The sequence below is a fragment of the Pelobates fuscus genome, chromosome 5 (genome assembly GCF_036172605.1).
Source record: "Pelobates fuscus isolate aPelFus1 chromosome 5, aPelFus1.pri, whole genome shotgun sequence".
NCBI lineage: Eukaryota > Metazoa > Chordata > Amphibia > Anura > Pelobatidae > Pelobates > Pelobates fuscus.
The window spans coordinates 125,299,734-125,327,425 of NC_086321.1; the positions used below are offsets into that span (position 1 = coordinate 125,299,734).

Consider the following 27,692-nt stretch of genomic DNA (forward strand, 5'->3'; position numbering starts at 1 on the left):
CCCTGACAGCTAGCGGTGTAACTGCAGCAGACAGAACTCCCTGTCCTCCCGCCGCCAGCACTGAGCCCCACGCCTAGGACAGTGCAGGACAGCGAGTGGATCCCACCTCCTTTACATAACATCTGACCATGGGAAGCGCGTGTTGTGGACCCACCGGCGAGGATCTAACACGGAGAACTTATTGATCCCCCCACCTCCCAAGGGATCCCCCCCATCAGGAATCGATCCATCATTTCGGGACCACGTTGTGCTGTCAGTTTTTTTGCAGACAAAACCACTGAGACGTTTTTTTTTTTGTTTTTTTCTTTTCCTCCTGGCGGAAATGAAGAGCCAGTGAAAATCTATTATTATTTTTGTTAAAGGGGGGTTGGGGGTGGTCTGGCTTCCTCCCTTGAAGACCTATGCAAAGTTATGGCTTGAAACACCATGGGAACTCGGAAGAGAAGGTGCTTCTCCTGCAGGTAAATGGAATGCTAGCTCATTAACCCGCTCGCTGCCAGGGGAGCTCGGTTAGTATGTCTGTCGCCCTGTTATAGATAGTTTAGAGCAGCAACTTATTTAATGAAATCGTAGACTGTGAGCATTAATGTTTGTAGCCCCTATGCATACATGTATACACGTTCCAAGATTCCCCCATGCTCCCACATATGTCACCTCAACAGCCCCTGTACAGCATGCACACCCCGTGTTATCCCCCTCCTCCCATAGCCCTGCCTGGCTGGCTCACTATCTGATACCTGCAGGTGATAGTTAGGCGGGCCTGGAGCACGAGGGGCTGAACTCTCTCAGGCATTCCCTTGCACACTTGAGCACTATTATAGTGCGTAGCTGTCAGTGCTGCTGCCACTGTAGTGGGAATGGAAATGGTTACACGATTTAAACATTATCACCGCTGCGCTGGTATTTTAAACACGTTCTCTCACTAGCATTCTATAGCTCTGGCATCGAAGCTCTGGCACATGAATTGAAGGGGTTACACATTCACTGAAGCTCTGGCATTGAAGGGATTATATAGCCATCCCCAATTATGCGGAAAACAACGGAAAACTTCACACGTGCTCTCAGAATATCACCTCATCTCGTGGTATTCTCAGAATAAAAGTCTGCAGCTCTGGCAGTGAATGGGTTACACAGTATATAAAGGTGTCAAGCATAGTGAAAGAGGTAAAGTTCTAAAAGTGGAGCTATCACCATGGAAACCAACGCAATGACTTGCGGTTGCTATCCATGGTGATTGCTCTACTGTTAGGACTTTGCCCCAGATTTTTGTAAATACCTTCCACATTCTCAGAATAATGCCGTGTCTCCTCCGAAATATATTGCTAGAATAGTTTTGACATGCTAATATAATCATAGTAATTATGTAGCAGATTTCCTCCTGCTCTCTAGAGCTCTTTATAAATACATGGAATTAACAACGTAGAGCCAGGCCCTCGCCACCTCTTGTTCATGTAAGTTTCTCTATTTGAAGTTACTTGCCTATTCCACTCTTTGTACAGCGCGGCAGACTGTGTTGGCTCTCTATAAGCAATATTAATCAGTGTCTAAATAGGGTAGATCATTTTAAAATGTTTTGTAGGCGATACGTTTCTAGATCAAAATTCAGGAATCTGAGATGTAAAATAAAAGGTAGTTATGAAGTGTTCTTGGTATTTGAGTATAATTACAACACAGGGGAAGAAAGAGCAATTTTGTAGATAGTTTTCATGCATGGAAGATGCTTGCAGGTAATGTGTGCACTACTGTGAAAGTGACAGGTTTATTCCCTTTCTTCTTTTGATTTTATTTTTTAGAATTCTATTTTAGACAATTTCCAAAATCTTAGCAGTTTGCTTATTAAACTATAAACTGTGGTTCATTGGGCATTAATATGTTGTTGTATTTTTTTTTTTTGCCCCCAAAAATATTTAAGATGTCCTCTGGATGAGTTAAGTTTCCACTTTTTGTGGCCTAAAGTTTTAGAATTTTGGATTTCAATTAACTACATAAATCTGATCATTAAAAGAACTGTGGTAAATCAGGCCTTACAAGCCTTTCACTTTTAAGCAAAGGGTTAATGCTGGTGAGTGTTGACCTTGCATATATCATTTACCAGATTTTATAGAGACATTATTTATAAAGCACCAACAAATTCTGCAGCGCTGTACAATGGGTTAATTTCATGATTATACACAAGTGGATCTTGTCATTGTTAATTTAGAAACCCCACAAAAATATTATTTTCCAAATTAGTGTCTCTGCTAATAGATGCCAAGGGATAGATGTCAAGACAGCACTGTAAGGTGTCAATGTGTTTATTGCCATATTTACTATGAAGGGCACAACCCTTATCTAAACTATTTGACCTCTATTACCCTGTGCTTCCTTTGAATATTTGTTCCTCGATAGTTTTGTGAAAGTAAATGTTTTATAGCTGGTTAATAATTTATTGTATTTAACATAACATTTGATATGTGTTTGTATGTACGTATATACTTTTACGGAGCTTATTGGTTATCAATGAATCTTACTAACTATTAGGTGATCATTAATATATTTTTTAATGCATAATCTCAGTTTTATAACGAGAAGTATACCAGCTCGGATAAAGACATGTTCGAGCTTTCATAGAGAGTTTGGAGTCCCCTGGCAGGATGACTGTAGTTTGACCCACCTCCCAGTGGCAGAAAATGTGATTTGCTACAGTTACAGTATCCTATTATTATTATTATTATCTTTATTTTTAACTTTAATAACTGTTTAGCATTTTACTATTCTCCCCTTTTCTATGTATTTATTCATTGACAAGCGAACATGGTCTGTAAGACCCTAACTGTTAGTGGGTGGTAAGATGTAAAGAGGTCAGGGTCAGGAAAAGGAAATCTATACATTTTGAACAGGATGCAAACATGTAAAATGGCTACTTGACGGTCCATTGAATCTTTTGTGAGGAAGTTGTCTGCTACAATGTGTTGCTTATAGCCCATGGTTATTATTTTGGAGTTCTCTCATTGATGCAAGGTTGTGCCCTGGGTGAGTTAACTGTTTGTGCCCAGAATGTGATATGTCCATTGCACAGCATTATTGATATTAGAATCTGTTATCTGTCTGTGGATACTATATATATATATATATATATATATACAGTGGAAGAAAACATGCATTTTACTTTGGTTAAATCTTTCCCCTAAGCACAGAAGTCATTTAATAGAAAATGAATAATTACCACAGAACTTCTTAAGTGGTCATCATATATGTGTGGTGACATAAGTTTCTCTATTGTCCAAAGCACATGTTCCTGAAAAAAGTGTGTGTATGGCGTGGTGGTGTTTGTGGTTGAGCTCTGGTGAGATACCGGGTGGTTGATATTGTGATATCCTTTTCTTTGTCTTAATGTTCTTTCATCTAGGACACATTGTCCCGTTAACCCTCAGGGTGCTGTAAGGTTTGGTTCAGTTTGTGGAAGGGAAACGTGTAAGATAATTCTTGGTAAAACTGGTACAAAAATGATTTCCCAAAATGTGCATTTTGTATGCTTCTTCTTTGGAACTCGTGTTTAGAGTAGTATGTGTACGAGGAAGTGGATGAAAGTTATCTGTAAACCTATTGCAGAAGTGTGTTGTTTTGTGTTTTTTTTTTTATCTGTAAAAAAAAAAAATGGCTTGGTCTGGAAATGGCTACTAAGTAAGAGTCATAATTACCTCTCTTTTTCATATGAGGAGAGAAGAGATGCAGCTCTGGTGCTATGTCTGGAATGTTAGAAAGTGAAAGCGGAGTTATTAACATGTATGTCATCCTCTGTCAGCTCTGCATAGGCATATATGGTTTTGTTACAAGTTGTTTGCACAACTTGACAGCCAAGACTTGTTTCCTCACACTCTAAATGTCATTGTCCTGTCTGTGTGGTAAATATTGTGTAGGGGTTCACTCACTAAACACCACTGTTGTAAAGTGAATTCTTGCGTTGCACAGTTCAGGCAAAAATAGTCAAGCAGTGACTACGACTGGATTGGAGAATTTTTCCAAATCCTTTTTTTTTTTTGCCTAAATTTTACAGTTTGATTTTTAGTTCACTACAATACAATGTTTAGTGAATAAATCCTTGTCAGTTGTATACTAAACACCACATGGTAGTGATTTGTAAACAAAAATGTCAAATTTCAGAATAAAATATCCAAGTGGTGACCATAAGTAAGTTGTAGAATTTTTCTAACCTGGCACTTTTTGCTAGGATTTTCAAGTTAGGTTTGTAATTTATTGTTTATAGGTATACCGTTTAGATTTGTAAAATTCCCTATACACTGCAAAGAAAAATGTTTTTATTTTTTTATTTAGGAAAACGTGTGTTTTCTAGATACTTCCACGATGCTAATGTGATTTCTTAAGAACATTTTTTTTGAGCAGGCCGCAGCCTATATTTAAGCAGTTTTAATTTTTTTTTAAATAATTTTTTTTTTTTATTGAGAATGTGGCATACACATACAGAAAATCAGTCAGTGCCAAAGATAAGCAAATCAATAGGATACAGAGGTAGTCTCTCGATAAGGCATCAATACAGACAGTCATATTCTCTTTTGTAATTATTAAAACAATATATGACTAAAGTAACAAAATATTAGTTAATCGGTGAGTAGAATAATGCTAATTAATGCCAATTCCAGCCATGGCCCCAAAAGTATATGAGAAGGATGGTAGAAACGTTAGTGAATGAGAGGTGAGGGCTAGGATAATAACAATGGTTATATCAACTGAGAACAAATGGGATGCACTAGCTCTCCTAAAGAAGGTTGTGGTAAACCTTTTTTTTTTTATCACATAATCTAAACAAAACCTGTAAACCACCGAGCCAATCCCTCCATGGTTGTGTGAAATAATAAGGGAGAGTAAAGGAGGTTCAAGGATTGATATGAGTGGTTACCTGGGACTGGTAAGTAATGATAGTGGGTTATGACTTGATATGACATTCAAGCATACAACAAACTGTATTCCAATGTAAATGTAATCCTAGTTCAGAAGGGGTTGGTCTATGGTAGAGATGTAGTATTTCCAGGTTGTGAGGAAAATTTTATCCATCAGTTATTTTCTGAAGTGTGTGTGTGTGTGCAGCCAGTCCATCCTGAAAAGATAATGGATTTTAACTAGGAAAAGTAAAAATTGAGGTGGACTGGCTCCACACAAGATAGTCTCACTGCATACTGCTGCTATGATTGGGAGGATTATGTTGGGGGAAGTAAAATGAGGGATGACTGATCAGAGAGGCATAGCATGGTTTCGTAAATAGGTTTGGACTTTTTTCCAAAAATATTTTATAGTGGGGCATTCCCAACGTATGAGCATTTGAAACAAGTTGTTGGCTTGTTGAAGTTTTAATTTTTAATATGTGACTACATAGACATAGAAGCAAATCTTGAGCAAGCAGTGTCTGGAACCGTATGATATACGTTGTACTCCGTATTTCTTATTTACAAATATTTAAAGGGATATAAATCGGGAAGTAAGAACAATACTTCAACCTTCATTAACATGAAATGTAAGGCACAAAATGTGAAGTAACCTGGCGAGGGAGAGCAAAAAAAGAAAACCGTTTTAGTGACAGTTTTTCGTTTCCACAGTGGTAGACTAGAGATGAAATACTCATGATTTTGAAGTATCTCGCTAGGCCTGGTCTAGACTGTAGGCCATTGTACATATACCACAAGGTGAGTTCCAGGGGATTTTTAGATTTTTTAAATGAATTTATTTATTGCTAGAATCTTGATTGTTCTCAAGTAGAGGATGGTCTTCCTAAGTTTTTCTGTTATGACCCCTCTGTAATTTTGCATGTGGGTGGAGAAGGAGTTGAAAGCAGTATACTGTGGTACTGTGGTACTGTGGTACTGTGGCAAGTTGAAGGCCAAGTAAAGGGTTGGTAAGTGCAGGAGTGTGTTGTTTTTTTGTTTAAAAAAAAAAAAAAAGGTTTGGATATGAAAGCAGGGCTTTGTCAGGGACAGAGATCTGTAGGGTTGAAACAGTTGTCAGCAAATTTAAGCTGTATTAAATGGACACTACCGTCACAGTAACAACTTTTTCTAAATAAAGTTGTTATGGTGCCAGGATGCCCACAGACGCACTCTTACCTTAAGGGGTTAAACCCCGAACGATTAAACCCCAAAAGTTCCTTCAGCAACTTCCTAGCTGCTGTTTGGCTTAAACAGTTAACTGACACTCTAACCCAGCTCTGAGCAACATTTCTCTCTCTCTCTCTCTCTTTTTTTTTTGTTTTAATCAATGGGGAGCCACTGACTGGCTTAATCCATTAAGGACCGCGGACGTACGTACGTCCGACAAAAAATGGTCCTTAAGGACCGCGGATGTACCTCATACGTCCGCGGCTAATTTGAGTGCTGGAAGCGAAAGTGATCGCTTCCAGCCGCTCTGTGGGTATTGCACAATGCCTCAGTGTTGAGGCATCATGAAATACCCCCTGCTCACTGCCGGGCACCCGAGTGATCGCTTCCCCCGGAGCGATCACTTCTGGGTTGCCGCACATGGCACCCGGCAGTGCAGAGCAGAGCATTCTTCTGAGGGGGACAGTCCTTCTTTGCAATTTAGGACCCCCAGGGGCCATGTGACCGCTCTAAAAGAGAGGTCACATGGCCGCAATAGGTGTCCACAGTGCTGCCAGCAGAGGGACTGCCTGAACTGACAGGCAGTCCCCCTGCTGGTGGAAAAAGTTTAAAAATGTAAAGTTAATAAATGTAAAAAAATATGTATATATGATAGAATATATATATAGCGTCCAAGTAGAGAGCACTCTGGAGTCTTAATATTATATCAAAATAAATACTGCTTTATTGTGCAGAATACAAAAAATGTCGACGTTTCAGTCACAGTAGACCTCTCTCTCTCTCTCTCTCTCTCTCTCTCTCTCTCTCTCTCTCTCTCTCTCTCTCTCTCTCTCTCTCTCTCTCTCTCTCTCTCTCTCTCATTAAAATAATAAATAAATATATTATACATATATTAAAAAATATATATATATATATAAAGCATTTTATAATATATTATACATATATAATGCATACGTATGATTTCATTATATGTGTACTTTGAGATATATACGCATATTATTCATAATACACTTATAATGAAATCATATATATGTATAATATATTACATAGTTAAATAACTGAAAAGAGACTTGCGTCCATTAAGTTCAGCCTTTCTCACATTTGTTTTTTGCTTTTGATCCAAAAGAAGGCAAAAAAAAAAAAAAAAACCAGTTTGAAGCACTTTCACTTTTGCAACAAACTAGGAACATTTGAACATCTGTATGGACTCTGGTAAAAAAAAAAGGTAAAAAAACCTTTTCTTTGCTTTAGACAAAATCCTCTTTCTTCCAGTCTAAACACATGACCTTGTGTCCTATGTAAAGTCAGATTTGTGAATAGATTTCCACATAATGGTTTGTATTGGTCACGGATATATTTGTATAGTGTTATCATATCCCCTCTGAGGCGACGTTTTTCTAAACTAAAGAGGTTTAAATTTGTTAACCTTTCTTCATAGCTAATATGTTCCATTCCTTTTATTAATTTTGTAGCCCGCCTCTGCACTTTTTCTAGTGCCATAATATCCTTCTTTAGAACAGTCGCCCAAAATTGCACAGCATATTCAAGATGTGGTCTAACCAGCGATTTATAAAGAGGCAAAATGATATTCTCATCCTGAAAATGAATGCCCCTTTTCATGCATGAAAATACCTTACTGGCCTTAGCCACTGCTGATTGACATTGCACATTGTTGCACAGTTTGTTGTCTATAATAATTCCAAAGTCCTTTTAGTGTGTTGTTATCTCTAATTTGCTTCCATTAAGGGTATATGTTGCTTGTGCATAACTTTGCATTTTTCAACATTAAATTTAATCTGCCATTTGAGTGCCCAGTCCCACAATATAGCTAAATCCCTCTGCAGCAAAGTAATATCATGCTCACATTGTATTATTTTACAAAGCTCTGTGTCATCTGCAAACACTGAAACTTACGTTTCAATGCTTTTTTCAAGATCATTTATAAACATTTTAAATAGTACGGGTCCCAGAACAGAACCCTGAGGGACACGACTTGACAACTCTGTCCAGCTTGAAAATTTACCATTAATGACAACTCTTTGTACTCTATTTTTAAGCCAATGTTCAAACCAAGAACAAGTATTTTCATCTAGAACGATTTCTTTGAGTTTGAACACTGATCTTTTGTGTGGAACTGTATCAAACGCCTTGGCAAAATCCAAATAGATCACATCCACTGCAACACCCTGATCTATACTTCTACTTACTTTTTCGTAGAATGCAATCAAATTAGTTTGACATGATCTGTGCTTCATAAAACCATGCTGATTTTTGCTGATAACCATGTTCTTCTCAAGGAATTCTTGAATATTATCCATCAATAACCTTTCAAATACTTTTCCAGCCACAGAAGTTAAGCTCACAGGTCTATAATTTCCAGGCAAGGATTTTGAACCTTTTTTGAATATAGGAACCACATCTGATTTCCTCCAATCCTCCAGAACACTTCCTGAAAGAAAAGAATCTTGAAAGATTAAAAACAGAGGTTCAGATATTTCAACATTTCGTTCCAAAGTACTCGTGGATGAATGCTGTCAGGCCCTGGCACTTTGTTTATATTAACTTTCTTTTATAAAATGCTTTAATTATAATATATTTTATATATATATATATATATATATATATATATATATATATATATATATATATATATATGAAATAAAAGTGTGTGTATATATGTATGTATATATACACACACACACACATATTATATACACGTGTATATATATACATGCACACATTATATGTGATGTGTGTGTGTGTGTGTGTGTATGTATGTGTATATATATATATATATATATATATATGTGTGTGTATATATATATATATATATATATATATATGCAGTAAATATATCCTTGCACTCACGCTTGAATGTCCTACTGTCTTGATGCAGTGGTGTAATTTGCCGGGTGCCAGTCCTTTTAGGGATCTTGATATATACCAGTATGTAGAAATATAATCTGCACTCACAGGCTTCAAATTTCAAAAAGGTCCTTTATTCCATAAAACAAGAAAGTCGACATTTCGGTCCATGCAGGGACCTTCCTCAGGATGAAGTGTCACTTTATCCTGAGGAAGGTCCCTGCGTGGACCGAAACGTTGATTTTCTTGTTTTATGGAACAAAGCACCTTTTTGAAATTTGAAGCCCGTGAGTGCAGCCTATATTTTGTACATACTGGTGTGTGTGTGTATATATATAAAAAAATTTTTTTTTTAATAAAAAACAATTAAAAACGCTAACTTTGCCCAGCGTTTGTGACTAAGAGGCTACTACAAAAGACTGGACCTACCCCATTTTGAATACCCTGGGTTGTCTACATTTGAAAATGGAATGCCATGATGGGGTTATTTCACATTTCTGGGCTACCATATGGTCTCAAAATGCAACGTAGACCCAGCAAACCAATCTGGCAAACTGAATTGGACAAACCCTATATTGACCATGTAACTTTCCAAAACACCTTAAAACCTGTACATGGGGGTATTGTTATACTCAGGAGACTTCTCTGAACACAAATATGAGTGTTTGAAACAGTAAAACTTATCACAAAGATGAAATCACCAGTAAAAGTGCAGTTATTGTTTTTAAAAATGCAAAAAACTAATAAAAAAATACTAAGTTTGGCCAGCGTTTGTTACTAAGTGGCTACTACAAATGACTGGTCATACCCCATTTTGAATACCGTGGGTTGTCTACATTTACAAATAGTATGCCATGATGGGGTTGATTTTCATTCCTGGGCTGCCATACAGTCTCAAAGGCAACATAGGCCCAGCAACCCAATCTGGCAAATTTTAATGTGCAAACATGGAAAAGGGGAAAGCCCTACATTTGACCCCTGTATGTTTGCAAAAACCCATAAAACCTGTACACTTTTGTACTCGGGAGATGTTGCTGAACACATATTGGGGTGTTCTTTGTCAGTAACACATGACAGGAACCAAGAATCCATGCCTAAATTACAATGTGTGTGGAAAAATAACACAAAAAATGACTATCCAAAAGGTTGACAAAGACTGGTGGTAGAATTAGTGCATGAAAAGAATTAAAATACCACCATCTGAAATACCCTAGAATGTTTACTTTTCAGAAATATATGGTTTGATGGGGATAAATTACATTGGCCAGGCTTTCAAAAATATCCCAAATGGGGCATTGGTGCATGCTGACCAGCTGTGAAAATTCCGAGTTGGAAAACTGTAATGTGCACCCTCCAAATAAGGTCTTTTAGCCCCCAGAGAACCCAACACACCTATACTATACATGGGTGGTATCAATGTACTGAGGAGATGCTGAACACATATTGAGGTGTTCTTTGGCAGTAATCCTTAAAGTTCTCAGTACATGTATTCTTAAATTGCTATGTGTGTCAAAAAAAATCACTAATTATTTTATTTTTTAAAAATTTGGCATCAATTGGTGGTAAAATGGTCGCATGAAAAGAGTCAAAATACCCCAAGTTTAATACCTTAGGTTGTCTTGTTTAAAAAATATTTACATGTGAAGGGTTATTCAAGGATTCCTGACAACTATATATATTTGTTTTTTTATCTTTGGAATTTTAATATTTGGTGTCATACAGACTATTTAATTTTATATTGCGCTTTTTTGTTCTATTTTTTTGTGTATCAGAGTTAAAATGTAACTTGTGTTAATTTTGAAAAAAAAATGGTTTGGAAATAGCAAAGTGTTACTTATAGCCCTATAACTTTCCAAAGCTAAGAACATGTTAACATTGGGTATTTCTAAACCCAGGACAACATTTAGAAACTATTTAGCACAGGTGTTTTTTGGCGGTTGTAGATGCGTAACAGATTTTGGGGGTCAAAGTTTTGGTTTTTTTTGTACATTTGTTTTATCATATTTAAAAAAATGTTTTATAGTAAATTTAAATGATATGATGAAAATAATAGTATCTTTAGAAAGACCATTTAATTGCGAGAAAAATGGTTTATAATATGTGTGGGTACAGTAAATTAGTTTGAGGAAGATTACAGCTAAACACAAACACATAAGAAATGTAAAAATAGCCCTGGTCCCAAACGGTAAGAAAATTAAAAAGTGGTCTGGTCACTAAGGGGTGGAAGTATCAGCTGGCTGCTCTAACAATCAGCGGTGCCCCTGCCTGATGGCACTCCATGCTTCCTATAACTTAGATTCAGAAACTGAATGCTGCCTGGGGCACCTGGAGATCCGCACTGTAGGCAACTTTTGGGGTTAAAAAATGGTTTAACCCCTCAAGGTAAGAGTGCGTCTGAGGGCCTCCTGACTTCATAAAATGTAAATGCAACTGTTATGGTGAACACAGCGTCTCTTTAAGAGCTGCTGTCCCACAAGGTGTGTAAACCTGTTGCTTTACTTTTAGGGATATTTTGTGGTCAGTTTGAACATGTGTATTTCAAGTAGGAATTCAGAAGGGTATTGATAAGGAAGTCAGGTAGGTGGCATAGTCATTAATAGAGGCCTGTTTTGTACAACGGATAGGTCTGAGGTGTCATGTTTTATGCTAAAAGAAATCTATGAATTTTTTTTTTGATGTAGTACTGTATTTAGAATATTCTGGAATCTGTGGAGTATGATGTTTAAGAATGGAATGAGTCATAGGAGAAAGATGGGATGGAAATATGAGGAAAGATTTGTTTATCCATCGAATGTAGGGATTTTAATTTAAATTTAATACAATGTACTTGTCATGGTATTTAAAACTTTGTCTTAAAGTAAAAAGCATTACGTTTCATTGTGTTAGCACTTTCTGATCATAGTGGAAGAGAAGAAATAGAAACCTTGTTTCTGATATCCTCATTTGCATTGTGTACCCCGACTGTGCCTGAACAGAAATGCATTGTGACATACTTTTCTCACTCTTTAAAAATGACAGGCACCATAACAACTTCAGAGCACTTTTGAGCATATACGTTAATATTGAAAGTTTTGATGCCCTCTTTTCACAACCCTTGTCTCTATTATTGGCAAGATGTTGTCATGAGATTTTCAGGCATGAGTCAAAGCTAGTACTATGTAGACGAGACAAGGTTGGTTGAAACAGCTGTCTGTGGCTGTTGTTTAATTCATTTAGATCAGTAGTTCCCAAACCAGTCCTCATGGCCCACCAACTGTCCAGGATTTATGTATTTCCCTGTTTTATTCCAATGGAGATACCAAAACCTGGACTGTTAGTGGGTCTTGAGGACTGATTTGGGAAACGCTGATTTAGATAACCCATGAATTGGAGCAAACGATGTGTTTAAAGTAGCAGACCATAGCTAAAGGCACTTGTTAAATTGTGGGCTGGAAATCCCCATGGGTTATGTGCTCATTCATTCTGGAAGTGTTGTGTATACTGGGAAATTTGAGGAATTTTATAACAAGATTGTGTTATAATATATATGCTTGGTAACAATGTTTTCTCAATGTGCATGAGAACTGTATTGCAGTGTGACACTATGAGTGTCATACATGTTCTAATCTAGCTGCCCGAGATAGATGGGAGTAAATTCATGGTAGATTGACAGAATTAAAGGAAAACTATAGCGTTAGGAATACAGATATGTATGACTTACACTGTTATGTTCTAATCACCATTTAGGTAAACTTCCCCTACCTGTATGGAGTTAAAAAAAAAGTTTTTTCCTTTTTTCGTCTCTCTACGGCTGACCCCACCTCCTTGGCTGAAATCGTAGGACTTGATCTCAGAAAACCTAATGCTTTCCCACAGAAAAGCATTGGGAGTCTAGTGCGCATGCGTGGAAAAACAACTTGCCAATCAGATGGTCTATATGAGACCATCTAATTGAAATAGCCGCGTTTTACTCACTCTCGTTGGAAGCACTGTGTTTAAATGTGCAGGGGTCAGTGCGAAAAAGCTGCACATACAGAGATAATTAATTTTACTGTCAGAGGTATAACACCACCTGTGGCAGCACCACTGGCAGACTGGAGAGTTCAGGGCTGCTAATATAGTTTATGTGCATAAAATACATCGATAATCAGTGTGCATAGATATTTTATGGTAAGTTTGAACAGGTGTATTTCAGTTAGGAATACAGAAGGGTATTGATAAGGAAGTCCGGTAGATGGCATAGTCATTAATAGAGGCCTGTTTTGTACAACAGATAGGTCTGAGGTGTCATGTTTTATGCTAAAAAAAATCTATGAAAATTATTTTTGATGTAGTACTGTATTTAGAATATTCTGGAATCTGTGGAGTATGATGTTTAAGAATGGAATGCGCAGACATCTAATGGAGACATGCCCTTCCCCTCTCTGCCACACAAGTCTTCAATCAGCCCTTCTTCCACAACATCCCAACCCTATACTTCCTTCCTTCCTTCCTTCCTTCCTTCATCCAAAAACTGTATTTTCCCCCTTTTGATCAAAAAATATCAATAACTTACTTAATCAACTTTATTTTCTCTCTTTTCTGTTTTTCCTAAAATACATAAGACAAAGTAAGGACTACTCTGTCTTATGTATTTTTTATGACTGACAAAAGACAGAGCAACCTTTGATTTTTAATTTTGTCAGTGTTTTACTCTTGTGCATGTGTGAGAGGACAGCAATGACGCTGCTCCTTGCAGATGAAGTGCAATGAGCTAAATACGTTTTTTTTTTATATACAATATGTTGCTTAAATGATTTTAAATTAAAAATAAATCATAACCAGTGGGCTGTGGAAGCTTAGTGTTTTACATGTTAATCATACTGCCACACCAAAACACAGATACTTTACCATGGAGCACCTTCTGTGATCCATTAATGGAACACTACAAGCACTGTAGTGATTATGGTGCAAGGAGTGCCCTTACACCCTCCCCACCATCATAGGGTTTTAGAAAGGTTTGACTTCTTATCTCAGGTCCTCTTGGGCTGGGCTCTGAGCTCAGCCTGGCGGTGCAGTTCTTATCTTATTGGCTGTAGGGCTCAGCTTAGGAAAGCTAACTGAAGCTCCTGCTGGAGTTTCCGGCGCTCACTATATGCTGTGAGGAGACGGGAAGTGGCACTGGTAGACATGCCATAGTGGTTATAGTGCTTGGAGTGTCCTTTTAAAGTTGGTACCACATTTCCCCCCCCTGATTTAAAAGCTGAAGCTTTAGTGGCCAGGATATGGAACATAAAATCATTTTGGGGAGTTTTGAGATTAAGCAGCCCAAGTGCAAAAAAAATAGCAAAACCACACAATATCCACATTCCTGGATGTTAAAAGAGCATTTCAATAAACAGGAATTGCTTTGCTGCACTCCGAAGGAAAAAACTGCCTCTCATAATTCAAACAAAACTGTGAGGGAAGCCACAATGAGGCGTACCATCACTTTAAAAACAGACTGTAAAGTTCAGTGGAAGGGGGGATAGTAACCATCTGCTTGTCACTTATATCAAGGGCTCCATGGATCTCTGGCCTGAGTGGTAGAAAGAAGCCATTACTCAAAAAGTACTAACTTGAAAGTGCATCAGAAATGTGACAGGAAGCATGAGAGTGTCTCAGCTGCAATGTGAGAAAATGTTTTGTGGTTAGATAAGGCCTATATGCGGCATTTAGCCAAAACTCTGGATGGTGTAAAACTACCCCCTAAATTTTAGACACATTACCCATACAGTGACTTATGGTTTTTGAAGCAGTATGTTTTGGAGTGTTTGTCAAAAGCAAGACTGGTCGTGGAACTGACATGAAAATTTTGCTGGGGACGTTCAAATGAAATTTATTTCACACATGCACAGAAAGTTAAATGTTCTAAAGTGGCCCTCTTCAAATATTGATCTAAATTGCATTGTGAATCTGAAGCATCATGAGAATTCAGGCTCACATAATATGTCAAGATATGTGATGCCGTGTTGAACTAGGCCTTAATTATGTTAAAATGGGGTTCTACTAATATTAAAGGCATTTCAGACTGGAATTGACTCATTCATTTTATTTTAAATGCAAGTAAAACTGTTTGCTGCTACGTACTTGAATAGATCCTATATTAGACATTTTGGACTTATTTTGTTTATGGGCTTTTTGAAGAGTAGACATTTGATATGTCTATGATTTGCAACAGAAATGCTGCTAAGAGATGGATAGTACAGAAGTACAAAAGTGTTACAAATGAGTTTTTATTATATGGAGTAATGTCTCCAAACGTTATCCCCCTCTCACTATAGTGTCTCTGTCCATCTCCCTCACCTTTCTATATTTAATTTATATCTAAAACTAAAACCATGGGTGGACAGCAAGGCTCCTTACTTTTGGCAAGCTTTTTGGGGAGTTCCCTTAAACTCCTCAGGAGCCTAATATTGCATAATCAAGACTGGGCTTCCAACAAACTTGATTACTCCGCCCATGTCCTACTTTGCTAGAGAGCTAACCTACTGTAGCTGCTAGCTAGGATTAATTAGATTAATCTGAGTTGATATTGTAATCTTGCTCAGTGTTAAAAGGGTACCACTGGTGAACATAACTAATTCTGCTGGATGCAGTCTACCGTCAACTTTATTTCTCCTTCTCCCAGAATGCTTGGTTGTATAGGGAGAGGCATTAGCAGTAGAAAGAGGGAAGTGCTCATGCCATTGTACAGAACACTGGTGAGACCTCACTTGGAGTACTGTACACAGTACTGGAGACCATATCTTCAGAAGGATATTGATACCTTAGAGAGAGTTCAAAGAAGGGCTACTAAACTGGTTCATGGATTGCAGGATAAAACTTACCAGGAAAGGTTAAAGGATCTTAACATGTATAGCTTGGTGGAAAGACGAGACAGGGGGGATATGATAGAAACATTTAAATACATAAAGGGAATCAACACAGTAAAGGAGGAGACTATATTTAAAAGAAGAAAAACTACCACAACCAGAGGACATACCGTATATACTCGAGTATAAGCCGACCCGAATATAAGCCGAGGCCCCTAATTTTACCCCAAAAAACTGGGAAAACTTATTGACTCGAGTATAAGACTAGGGTGGGAAATGCAGCAGCTACTGGTAAATTTCTAAATAAAATTAGATCCTAAAAAAATTATATTAACTGAATATTTATTTACAGTGTGTGTATATAATTAATGCAGTGTGTGTGTGTGTATGCAGTGTGTGTGTATGCAGTGTGTGTGTATGCAGTGTGTGTGTATGCAGTGTGTGTGTATGCAGTGTGTATATAATGAATGGAGTGCAGTGTGTGTGTGTATGAGTGCAGTGTGTGTATAATGAATGCAGTGCAGTGTGTATGCATGAGTGCAGTGTGTGTGCATGAGTGCAGTGTGTGTGCATGAGTGCAGTGTGTGTGCATGAGTGCAGTGTGTGTGCATGAGTGCAGTGTGTGTGTGTATGAGTGCAGTGTGTATGAATGCAGTGTGTGTGTGTATGAATGCAGTGTGTGTGTGTATGAGTGCAGTGTGTGTATGAGTGCAGTGTGTGTATAATGAATGCAGTGCAGTGTGTATATGAGTGCAGTGTGTATGTATGAGTGCAGTGTGTATGCAGTGTGTGTATAATGAATGCAGTGCAGTGTGTGTATATGAGTGCAGTGTGTATATGAGTGCAGTGTGTGTGTGTATGAATGCAGTGTGTATATAATGAATGCAGTGCAGTGTGTGTATGAGTGCAGTGTGTGTGTGTGTATGCAGTGTGTGTATAATGAATGCAGTGCAGTGTGTGTATATGAGTGCAGTGTGTGTGAGTGCAGTGTGTATGAATGCAGTGTGTTTATAATGAATGCAGTGCAGTGTGTGTATGTGCAGTGTGTGTGTGTATGAGTGCAGAGCATTGGTGGGGGTGGGCATTTTATTAATTATTATTTAATTATTATTTTAATATTTTTTTTAAATGTTATTTTTTTTTAGGTAACTATTTTTTTTTATTTTATTATTATTTGTATTATTATTTTTATGTTATTATTTTAATTATTTTTTGTTTTATTATTAATATTTGTATTTTTTCGTCCCCCCTCCCTGCTTGTTAGCTGGCCAGGGAGGGGGGCTCTCACTCCCTGGTGGTCCAGTGGATGGGCTGTAGGAGGGGGCTGTCAGGAAGCTGTTACTTACCTTCACCGCAGCTCCTGTCAGCTCCCTTCTCTCTTCTCCGGTGCGTGCAGCTCCCAGGTCAGCTCCCTCTGCAACTCTCGCGGCCGCGCGGAGCGTTGCCACGGTAACCCGTGGCAACGCTCTGACCCCGCGGCTCTCGCGAGAGTTGCAGAGGGAGCTGACCTGGGAGCTGCACGCACCGGAGAAGAGAGAAGGGAGCTGACAGGAGCTGCTGTGAAGGTAAGTTACAGCTTCCTGACAGCCCCCGGTCCATGTCTGTATTATGGCAATGTAAATTGCCATAATACAGACAACTGACTCGAGTATAAGACGAGTTAGTGTTTTTCAGCACAAAAAATGTGCTGAAAAACTCGTCTTATACTCGAGTATATACGGTAGTCTAAAATTAGAGGGACAAAGGTTTAAAAATAATATCAGGAAGTATTACTTTACTGAGAGGGTAGTGGATGCATGGAATAGCCTTCCAGCTGAAGTGGTAGAGGTTAACACAGTAAAGGAGTTTAAGCATGCGTGGGATAGGCATAAGGCTATCCTAACTATAAGATAATGCCAGGGACTAATGAAAGTATTTAGAAAACTGGGCAGACTAGATGGGCCGAATGGTTCTTATCTGCCGTCACATTCTATGTTTCTATGTTTCCCCAGCCCTAGAGTATGACATTTTTTTGTTTTTTTAAATCATCCAAGTTATATTGAAACTTGAAGTCCTAATTCATCTTCTTTTAACTTTTACTGACCTTACATGTTTTGATAAAATACCATGTTTGGGACAAAGAGAGTGAACCTTTCCTCCATTATGCAGTATTACTTTTTAAAAAAGAGCCAGTGGTGTATCCTGGTTTTGTGCTGCCCTAGGACTGTTCGCCACGAGGCTAACAAGACATTTGCCCTGGGCATTTAGGGGTGGCTTTTTTTTGCCGCCCCCTGGAAAACGCCGCCCAAGGCAAATGCCTTGTTTGACTCGCGGCTAATACGTCCCCGAAAAAGGGTTCACTTATGACACAATCTGAATATGTGATTACTACGATGGTTAAGCTCTGGAATTGCAATTGCTGTGGATTATGTTTCCTCTGTTGCTAAGCCGTACACTTGGCTGGCTGAATGTTAAAGAAACCCTCCAGATGGAGATGGGTTCATCAATGAATAAATATATAAGTGAAGGGTCCCTATTTGTGTTTGGATTACTGCCCCACAATTTCATCACTGAAATAGTTACACATTTAGTAAACTTGACCTTATTCTAGCACTGTGAGAGTAACAGGATCAACACAAGTTGTAGTTTTTATTTTGCTCACTTAGACTTCCCATTTAATATCCATGTTACAATTGTGTCAACATTTGGTCTTTAAGGGGTTAAAGGTACTTTTTATCTTTAAAATTTCTACCTAGGTAAACACCCATATAATTGCATGGTTTCCTTTTTTTTAAAATAGAAGTTTTGTCAAAGTTATTCAATGGTTGCATTGTTGTGTCCAACATTGTTATCTTATCTCCATTTGCTGAATAAACATGTCCAGATTTCAGAGAAAACTGTTTAAGCTGTATACACAACATTTGAAGTGAAAATCCTTGATTTTATTTCTCAGCAGATTGTTTAAAGTAGTGGGATATTTTTTCAAATGCAAACACAACCATGTATACTGTGCATATTAAATTAGCACTCTATGTCTTGTGATTAGGCAATTAATATCACATAGCAGAAAAATGCACAACTACTGCAGGTAGAGAAATTAGTATTGTGAAAACATGGCTGTGGTGGGCATTTGTATCACATGGTAACCATGCAAAGATAGGTTCTGGGTCAGCAGGAAAGAAGTGTAACACTATATTCTAATTATATTGTGTCCAACACACATCCCTTTGCTTTAGATACATTCTGTAGAATTGCCCCATTCATAAATGCTTATCTTGTTCTTTAATATGCAAACTCCGACCTTCACATGTATTCTAGGCTCAATGATTTTGAAGGGACACTGTAGGCACCAAAACAACTTCAGCTTAATGAAGCAGTTAATGAAGCAGTTTTGGTGTGTAGATCTTGCCCCTGCAGTCTCACTTCTCAATTCTCTGTCATTTAGTAGTTAAATAACTTTGTTTATACAGCCCTAGTCACACCTCCCTGATTGTGAAGAGATCTAATGTTTAAATTTACTTTTTTCCACAGTCTGTTTAGTTTACAATTTTGTATCGCCCGCTAGACCTTGCAGGGGCCTTCTGTATGTGATTTAAGTTAAATTTTCAGAGCAGTAGATAAACTTCTAAAGGGAGTTAATATCTGATTGGAAAATTAAAACTTTTTTTTTTCATGGAGACTGTGAACCATAGCAAAAAGAGGTGTGGATAGGGCTGCATAAGAGAAACAAACTGATTTAAGTTGCAGAGTTTTGAGCAGTGAGATGGTAGGGGTATGATCTATGCACTACTTCTGCCATATAAGCTAAAGTTATTTTTGATGATAGTATCCCGGTAATGGAGCACTATTGCGTTAGGAATACAAATTTAAATGTGAGTTTTACATAACTTTTCTCATTCATAGCACTGGTCTCTGGGATTCTGCTCCACCTCTTTGGCTAAGATCCTCAAGATCAACGAACTCAGCCAATCTAGTGCCTTCACATTGAAAAGCACTTGGAGGCTGATTATTGTGTGTGGCAAAACTCAGCTTTGTGCAAATCAGATGATCTCTTTAAAGGGCGTCTGATTGAAAAATTGAAAGCTGGTTAATCCTGAAATGAAAACATTGCCATTTCCTGCTAAAGAGTTAAAGCAGGGAAAAGAGGAGACATGGCACCCAGACCACTTCATTGAGATAAAGTTCTCTGAGTGCATATAGAGTCCCTTTAACCTTACAATGAGGCACCTTACACACTGCCAGTTTAATAACCTATTCTGTCTTCAAGAGACCAGTGCTTAAAATGAAATTTGACTTTATATTATGTTAAAGGGACACTATAGTCACCAGGACAACCAACTACAGCTTAATGTAGTTGTTCTAGTGTCTATAACACTAGAACAACTGCCCTGCAGGCCCTTTAATGTAAACACTGCCACACTCTGCATGAAGACACTGAACATTCCCCATCGAGATGCATTGATTTAATGCATCTCTATGAGGAGATACTGATTGACCAACACAGTGTTTGGCCATAGCAAAGCACTGGATTGGCTGAGATAGTCAATTCTGATGATCTCAGCCAAGGAGGCAGATCGGTGGTGGGACCATAAGAGGGCGGTGGAATAAAGGTATGTTTTTACCTTATTCAAGTGGGGCTGGTCACCTATATAGTGTTTGTATTACTGACATTATAGTGTTCCTTTAATGTGTCAGCTGTACTGACACTGATAGCTATATGTATTATTATCATTATCGCACTATTCCCGTCTCAGCCTTCACTCACCACATGTAACTAGATGTCCTCTTTGATGAAAACACATTATCATCTTCTTAACTAACTTAAAATACTATTCATTTGTCACCGTCACGATCATAAAACTTCATATCAACTCTTTCATCTTTACCAGACCTGACAACAGAATTTCCATCCTAGTTTTCGTTATTTAATACTCCATTATCCTGCTTCAACATGCTCACAAATCTGCTGCCAGTGTTTTCCAGGATGCAATAGTTCATGCCAGTCACTTAACCCCTTAAGGACACATGACATGTGTGACATGTCATGATTCCCTTTTATTCCAGAAGTTTGGTCCTTAAGGGGTTAATGCAATCCCTAACTGCAAAACCTTATCTGGCTTCTTCTAAGGCTCTGTTGAGTGATAGGCATACAAATTGATTGAATTTGAACCCAAACTCCCCCCTGTGACTCATCTTACACTTTGACCCTGCCTATATCTCCTTCTCTTTCAACCCTACTTACTTCACACTCCTCTTTGCTCATATTTCTGAAACTGGCTTGTTCTTACCTGCCACATCCCTCACTTAAAGAGACATGCATCACTTTGAGACTACTATGTATTATTTATTTATAAAATATTTTAACAGGAAGGATACATTGAGTTTTCTAGTTTTCAAGTATGTCCTGGGTTCACACACAAAAAAGTTGCCTCATTCTGCATGTTATAAAAAGCAGGTCACTTTTTATTTTCATATTTATCTGCTTCCTCTTTCTAATGCTTTCCACATTAATCTAACCAATGAATATCCTATCCCTAGGAATGCTGGAATAGTGCATTGGACATGCCTGACAGATTTACATAGGGGCAGTTGGAAGATCTCTTCACCCTGAAACATCCTGACAGGGGGTAGAAGAGAGGGAGTGTGATTAATGTGCTTAATGCAGAGGCTTCTCTTTCCTGCTGCTGTGCAATGATGCCCTGTTTCTATCATTAGTGGACTGGTCGAAAACTGAGATGGTTGAGGGAGGTAATGGGGAGACTAAAGATACTGCCCTTGCTGAGAGGTGTGCCCAATAATGCAATCTGACAAAGTTTATAGTAAGTTTATAAAATATTATTACACACATTTTCAAGATTGTCTTGCTTTATTTTGGTTTTGTATATTTGTTTACAAGTGTTTGCTTTACTTAAAAAAGTAAAAAATAAACACTGTATATTTCTAAGAAACAGATTTTAAACTTTTCATGAAAATGTATGAGTTGTAGCCATATTTTAATTTGCCTTGATCTTGACCAATCTGCACATAGCTTTGATTTTCTACTCATTACCTGCTGTCTAAAATGCAGGACTTCACTCAGCAGTAAGATATATAGCAGGCACAAATTTTAACTAGCACGTATTTGCAAATGGTTATTAGTGCATTGCATTTATCTGTATGTCATTCACTTTATCTGTTGGTAATAAAACTATGGAGATGATAGGGACTCGCCATTCCAGGTTGTATTTTGCCATCCATTTTCACTATAATGCACAAAAAACTATTCTTGCTGAAAGAAGAAATAGCTTCCTGTTCTAGCAACAGCATCTCTACCTTAACATAAAACATTGTTCAGAATCTGGATGATTGCCCATCATTTTTTTTTTTTATTCCTTTTAGCCCATCCCCAGCACTTTCAGCAATTCATCTTCATCCAGGTTGGACCATGTCATCTTTGTCCCGTAACCTCTACAATGAACTATAGTGATTATGTTGCTTAGGGTGCCCATTAACAAGAAACCTCCAAGCACCATAACCACTTCAGCTTGCTATAGTGGTTATGGTGCCAGGAAGCCGCCAGCCCCAATGTTGTATGTAGTTAAACCATTTTCAAACAGTTTGCTTTCCTAGTGCCTGCCTTATTCTGTTCTCTGCCTCCTCTCAGGCATCAGGAAAACCTGAAGCTCATGCTTAGATGTTTAAGCACCTACTTTCCTCTTGTCTAGCACTAATATTAGTCTGTTAGTAGGTGTTACACTAATGTAACACCCTCCTAGCTCTCCCACCAACATCATGCTTTCCTCGTGCATGATGATCCCTGCTTGAGTTCATTGATTGTGCATTGTGTGTTTTGAGCTGCAATAGTTCATACTCATGGGCATGGTTATCGAACAGAAAAAAATACTTTAGTGTTCTTTTAAATGTCACTGCCAATAATAGCGTACTTCAATCTCAGTAGTAAAGAAACGACAGCGTGGGAAACTGTCTGACACATTTTTGTCTGGTTACACATGTAAGTGGAGGGTGCCTGAGGGGATAAAAGTACAATCTACTTATTTATTAGTTTTTAAGGATATTAAAATATATTTTCTTTTTTCTTTAGACCAATCAGACTTTGTAAAGATGATTGATCTTGATCTTTTTGATCTTGACCATAAGGATCCCTGAATTATTTTTTTTCCTTTTGTTAGAGGTGTGCTTTATAATTTAGACGGCACAGTCATCTTTGTCAAGGGAAAATTAGAATTTTCCAAAATAAAAAGTTTCATGATTTTTAAAAGCCGATCTTTCACTGCTGTGTGGCCAACATTATTATCTGACACCAGCAACTAGCGTAGTTTATGTATGTATGTATGTATGTATGGATGCAGCAATGTATTTACTGCGAGATTGACAAGGCATTCGCCTTGGGCGGCACTTTTTAAATGCCTTGCCAGCCTCTTGTCCTGGGGGGGCTCAGGATATGGCCGGGTGGCCCCCTCTGGGCCCCCCCACCCCCCGGTGGCTGGGGACCACTAAGAGGCGCACGAGGGAGCTTAACAGGAGGATCACTGCTCCCTCGCCGCCTCCACTATGAGCCTGTCTGCCCGCTCGACCACCTGCCCGCGTGCCTGCCAGCCCAGCCAGCAGCAGCCCAACTGGACTGCCACCAAATTGTAAGCAAATAATAAAAAAAAAAAATGTGAGTGTGTTAGTGTGTGTGTTTGTTAGTGAGATTATTAGTGTGTGTCTGATAATGAGTGTGTGTCTGTTACTGAGTGTGTCAGTGAGACTGTGTGTGTTAGTATGTCTGTTAGTGAGTGTGTGTCTGTTAGCGAGAGTGTGTTAGTGTGTGTGTTAGTGTGTCTGTTGGTTGGTGTGTGTGTGTGTGTGTCTGTTGGTGAGTGTTAGTATGTCTGTTAGTGAATGTGTGTCTGTTAGCGAGAGTGTGTGCGTGTGTTAGTGTGTGTGTCTCTTGGTGAGTGTGTTAGTATGTCTGTTAGCGAGAGTGTGTGTCTGTTAGCAAGAGTGTGTGTGTCTGTTGGTGCGTGTGTTTGTTTGTGTCTGTTGGTGACTGTTTATTTGTCTGTGTCTGTTAGTGAGAGTGTGTGTGTGTGTGTCAGTGAGAGTGTGTATCTGTCAGTTAATGTTTGTCTGTTAGTGAATGTGTGTCTCTGACACTGAGTGTATATGTGTCTGTCAGTGAGTGTGAGTGTGTATGTTTGTTTGTCAGTGGGTGTCTGACACTGAGTGAGTGTGCATCTGTCTGTGAGTGTGTATGTGTAACTGTCAGTGAATTCGTGTGTCAGTGTGTCTGTGTGTATGTTTCAGTGAAAGTGTGTGTTGGTTAAACAGTGTGTGACAATGACTGTATCTGTCAGTGAGTGTGTCAGTGTATGCATCAGTGAAGGTGTGTGTCTGTTAGGCAAAGAGCGTTTTGGTTTTTAACAGGAAGTGAAATTTAGAAGAGGGGGGGGGGTAGCCTTAGTTTTGTCATGCTTAGGGCAGCAAAAAAACAGAATACACCACTGTATGTATGTATGTATGTATAAATATAATTAGATTATTTGGGGGAGGGCATTACAATGATATTACAAAGTAGAGTAATTCTCAGTATATGTAGTGATCATAAAGCCATGTCACAAGAGAAACCCATTTCCATATATTATAGCACCATTGAATAAAACATTTATAAGACTCCTATACATTTTGATAAATGGGCAGTCTAACCACCATAACCACTACATGCTGTTGTGGTGGTTTTGGAGCCAGTAGCCTGTAGGAGTAGTTCCCTAGTTCTAGGTCAAACCATTTTTGAGCCGTTTGGCCAACACCAAGGGTCCTAAATCACTAGCATTATAAATTTTGTCCATATTTGGTTGGCAGTGGTAGGCTGAGTGTCTGTTTTCCTTTAAATGCATATAGCATACAGAACAATTGATACCACAATCTTCTTCATTCATGACACTTCCAGGGCATACAGTGCATGGAATATAGAAACACAATGTAAAAAATCTTGGATGGTGACAGTTATTCTTTCAAATAATTAACACCTAGGTAACTTTCCATAGTGAAACAATTTTGATTCACTGTTGGTAAATATGTTGCTCTCATATCTGCTTTCATGCCTTGCAAGCTGTCCCTAAATTGAACAGTTTCGCTTTCACTAAAACCACCGTGATTGATTTCAAGATTCCAATGTGACTTAGCAAACAGTAACAAGTTTACCTTGAAAGTGGCCTTCAGGCTAATTCTCTAACTTGTTGGAGAACAGCCATATTTGTATACATGTGGTCTATTTAGGGTGTCACTTGGCTACAGCTGAAGTTCTGAACATTATGTTCCTTTGGCAGTGATCTAGGGAAGAAAGAGCTGTTGTATAGTTAAATATTCTTAAATTGGAATGTCACCTTAAAACACATAAATGACAGGTATGCATTGTTGTTGTGGTTGTTTTTGGTCACAGTATGTTCTAAACTAAGGCGTGCATAAATGAGTACAGGATTTTCAAAGCACATCTTTTTCTTTTTTAATTTTACAATTTATTTATTTTTTAAACTATGGCACAAGGAAATGCTTGATGCATTCGGTTGCTGGGCAGCTTCGGGCAGGGAGATCATAAGTGCTGTAAGAGGGCTCTTCTCTACCCGCGGACTGCCGTACTGGGATATAGCCCGGTTAAGGGTCTGATAAGACGCAGGATAACACTCTAGCTCGAGCAAGACACGTCTCTCCTCCGTGACAGTGAGGTCCCGCCCCATGTATCTTTTTTTTTTTTTTTTTTTTTTTTTAGATTCACAATTAATTAGTCCCATCTCGTAAATATTTAATGGGATAAACACTCTCAAGTTTTTTTTTTATCCACCCCCTTTAGTTGCTTACTGGCAATGAGACGGAGATGAGAAATCTAGGGCGGTGTTATGCCACCCAAAATGGAATACAGATCACTCCATCATCATTTCTGAACCGGATGTCTAGTGGTGGAATGAGTGACTTGTGCACCATGTAGCACATTTTCCTTTACTGCTTCATTGTTTCATACCAGATTATTAAAGGGACACAATATGCACCCAGACCACTTCACCTCATTAAAGTAGTCTGAGTGCAGTGTTTCTGTTCCCTTAGCCCTGCCTGTCTTTGTGAAATGAAGCTAGACGTCCTCACCCTTTGCAAGAATTTGTCCATGGGGCAGATAGACACTATAGGGTTAGGAACACAGGTTGTATCCAGTCCACCCACACTAAAGGCCAGGGCTAAGGTGGTATATAACATCTACATTTGAAGCCAACATCAGTTAAGGTTTCTTCAGTGAAAAGCACGTGTATTTATAGCTGGACTCCCCACTCATAGGACAAACCCCAAGTAGCAAGCTCTGCTTATATGATGTTGGGGAATATAGAAAATTGAAATGAGGTGAAGAAAACAAGGAAGTTAAAGGGAAAGACAAAGGGGAAACAAATCAAACTAATTAAAATCGAATAAACACATAATAGTTACACATAGAGGTCAATGGCTCACATATACACATTAACACACTGAGGACACACACACACACACACACACACACACACACATTTACACACAGAGGAAACTGACACAAACAGACACACTGACACAAAAGACTCATTGATTTGACACACACACAATCACTGACGACACAGAGGAGTCTGCCGCACATTTACACTCAGAAGACATGGACACACAGAGGACACTGACGTACACACAGGAAACTTACACCCACATTTACAAACAGAGTAAACAAACACACACTTAAACACTGAGGACCCTGACACACACTCTTAACTGATTTGACATACACTCACTGACAGACACTATCACTGATTTGACCCACACTGATATACTCTCTCACTGATTTGACCCTCACTGATTTGACCCTCACTGACACACACTCTCACTGATTTGACCCTCACTGACACACTCTCACTGATCTGACCCTCACTGACACACTCTCACTGATTTGACCCTCACTGACACACTCTCACTGATTTGACCCTTGACTGACACACACTCTCACTGATTTGACCCTCACTGACAATCACTCTTACTGATTTGACCCTTGGCTGACACACACTTACTGATTTGACCCTCACTGACATCCTCTCCCACTGATTTGACCCTCACTGACACACACTCTCACTGTTGTGACACTTGACTGACACACTCTCACTGTTTTGACCCTCACTGACACACAGGCTCACTGTTTTGACCCTCACTGACACACAGGCTCACTGATTTGACCCTCACTGACACACAGGCTCACTGATTTGACCCTCACTGACACACAGTCTCACTGATTTGACCCTCACTGACGCACAGTCTCACTGATTTGACCCTCACTGACACAGTCTCACTGATTTGACCCTCACTGACACACAGTCTCACTGATTTGACCCTCACTGACACACAGTCTCACTGATTTGACCCTCACTGACACGCAGTCTCACTGATTTGACCCTCACTGACACGCAGTCTCACTGATTTGACCCTCACTGACACGCAGTCTCACTGATTTGACCCTCACTGACACGCAGTCTCACTGATTTGACCCTCACTGACACACAGTCTCACTGATTTGACCCTCACTGACACACAGTCTCACTGATTTGACCCTCACTGACACACAGTCTCACTGATTTGACCCTCACTGACACACAGTCTCACTGATTTGACCCTCACTGACACACAGTCTCACTCATTTGACCCTCACTAACACACAGTCTCACTCATTTGACCCTCACTAACACACACACACTCTCACTCATTTGACCCTTGACTGACACACACTCTTACTCATTTGACCCTCACTGACACACACTCTTACTGATTTGACGCACACCAACAGACATACACACATTCTCTTACACATTCACAAATTATTATTTTTATTTAAGTCCATCCAGTCTCCCTACCTTTTTGTAGAGCTGGAATGGATCCTTTCCCAGTGGTCCAATGTGAGGGTTGTGTAATGTTC

At 38.8% G+C, this 27,692-nt stretch overlaps 1 protein-coding gene across 1 annotated transcript in view; it reads left to right on the forward strand.

Annotated features, from left to right (window-relative positions):
• Nucleotides 1-401: 401 nt before the first annotated feature.
• SH2B3 (SH2B adaptor protein 3) overlaps nucleotides 402-27,692 on the forward strand; it is a 200,124-nt gene continuing 172,833 nt past the window's right edge. The window contains exon 1 of the mRNA XM_063454235.1: nucleotides 402-461. The gene's annotated coding sequence lies outside the window, so the exon portion shown is untranslated. The remainder of the gene's footprint in view (nucleotides 462-27,692) is intronic.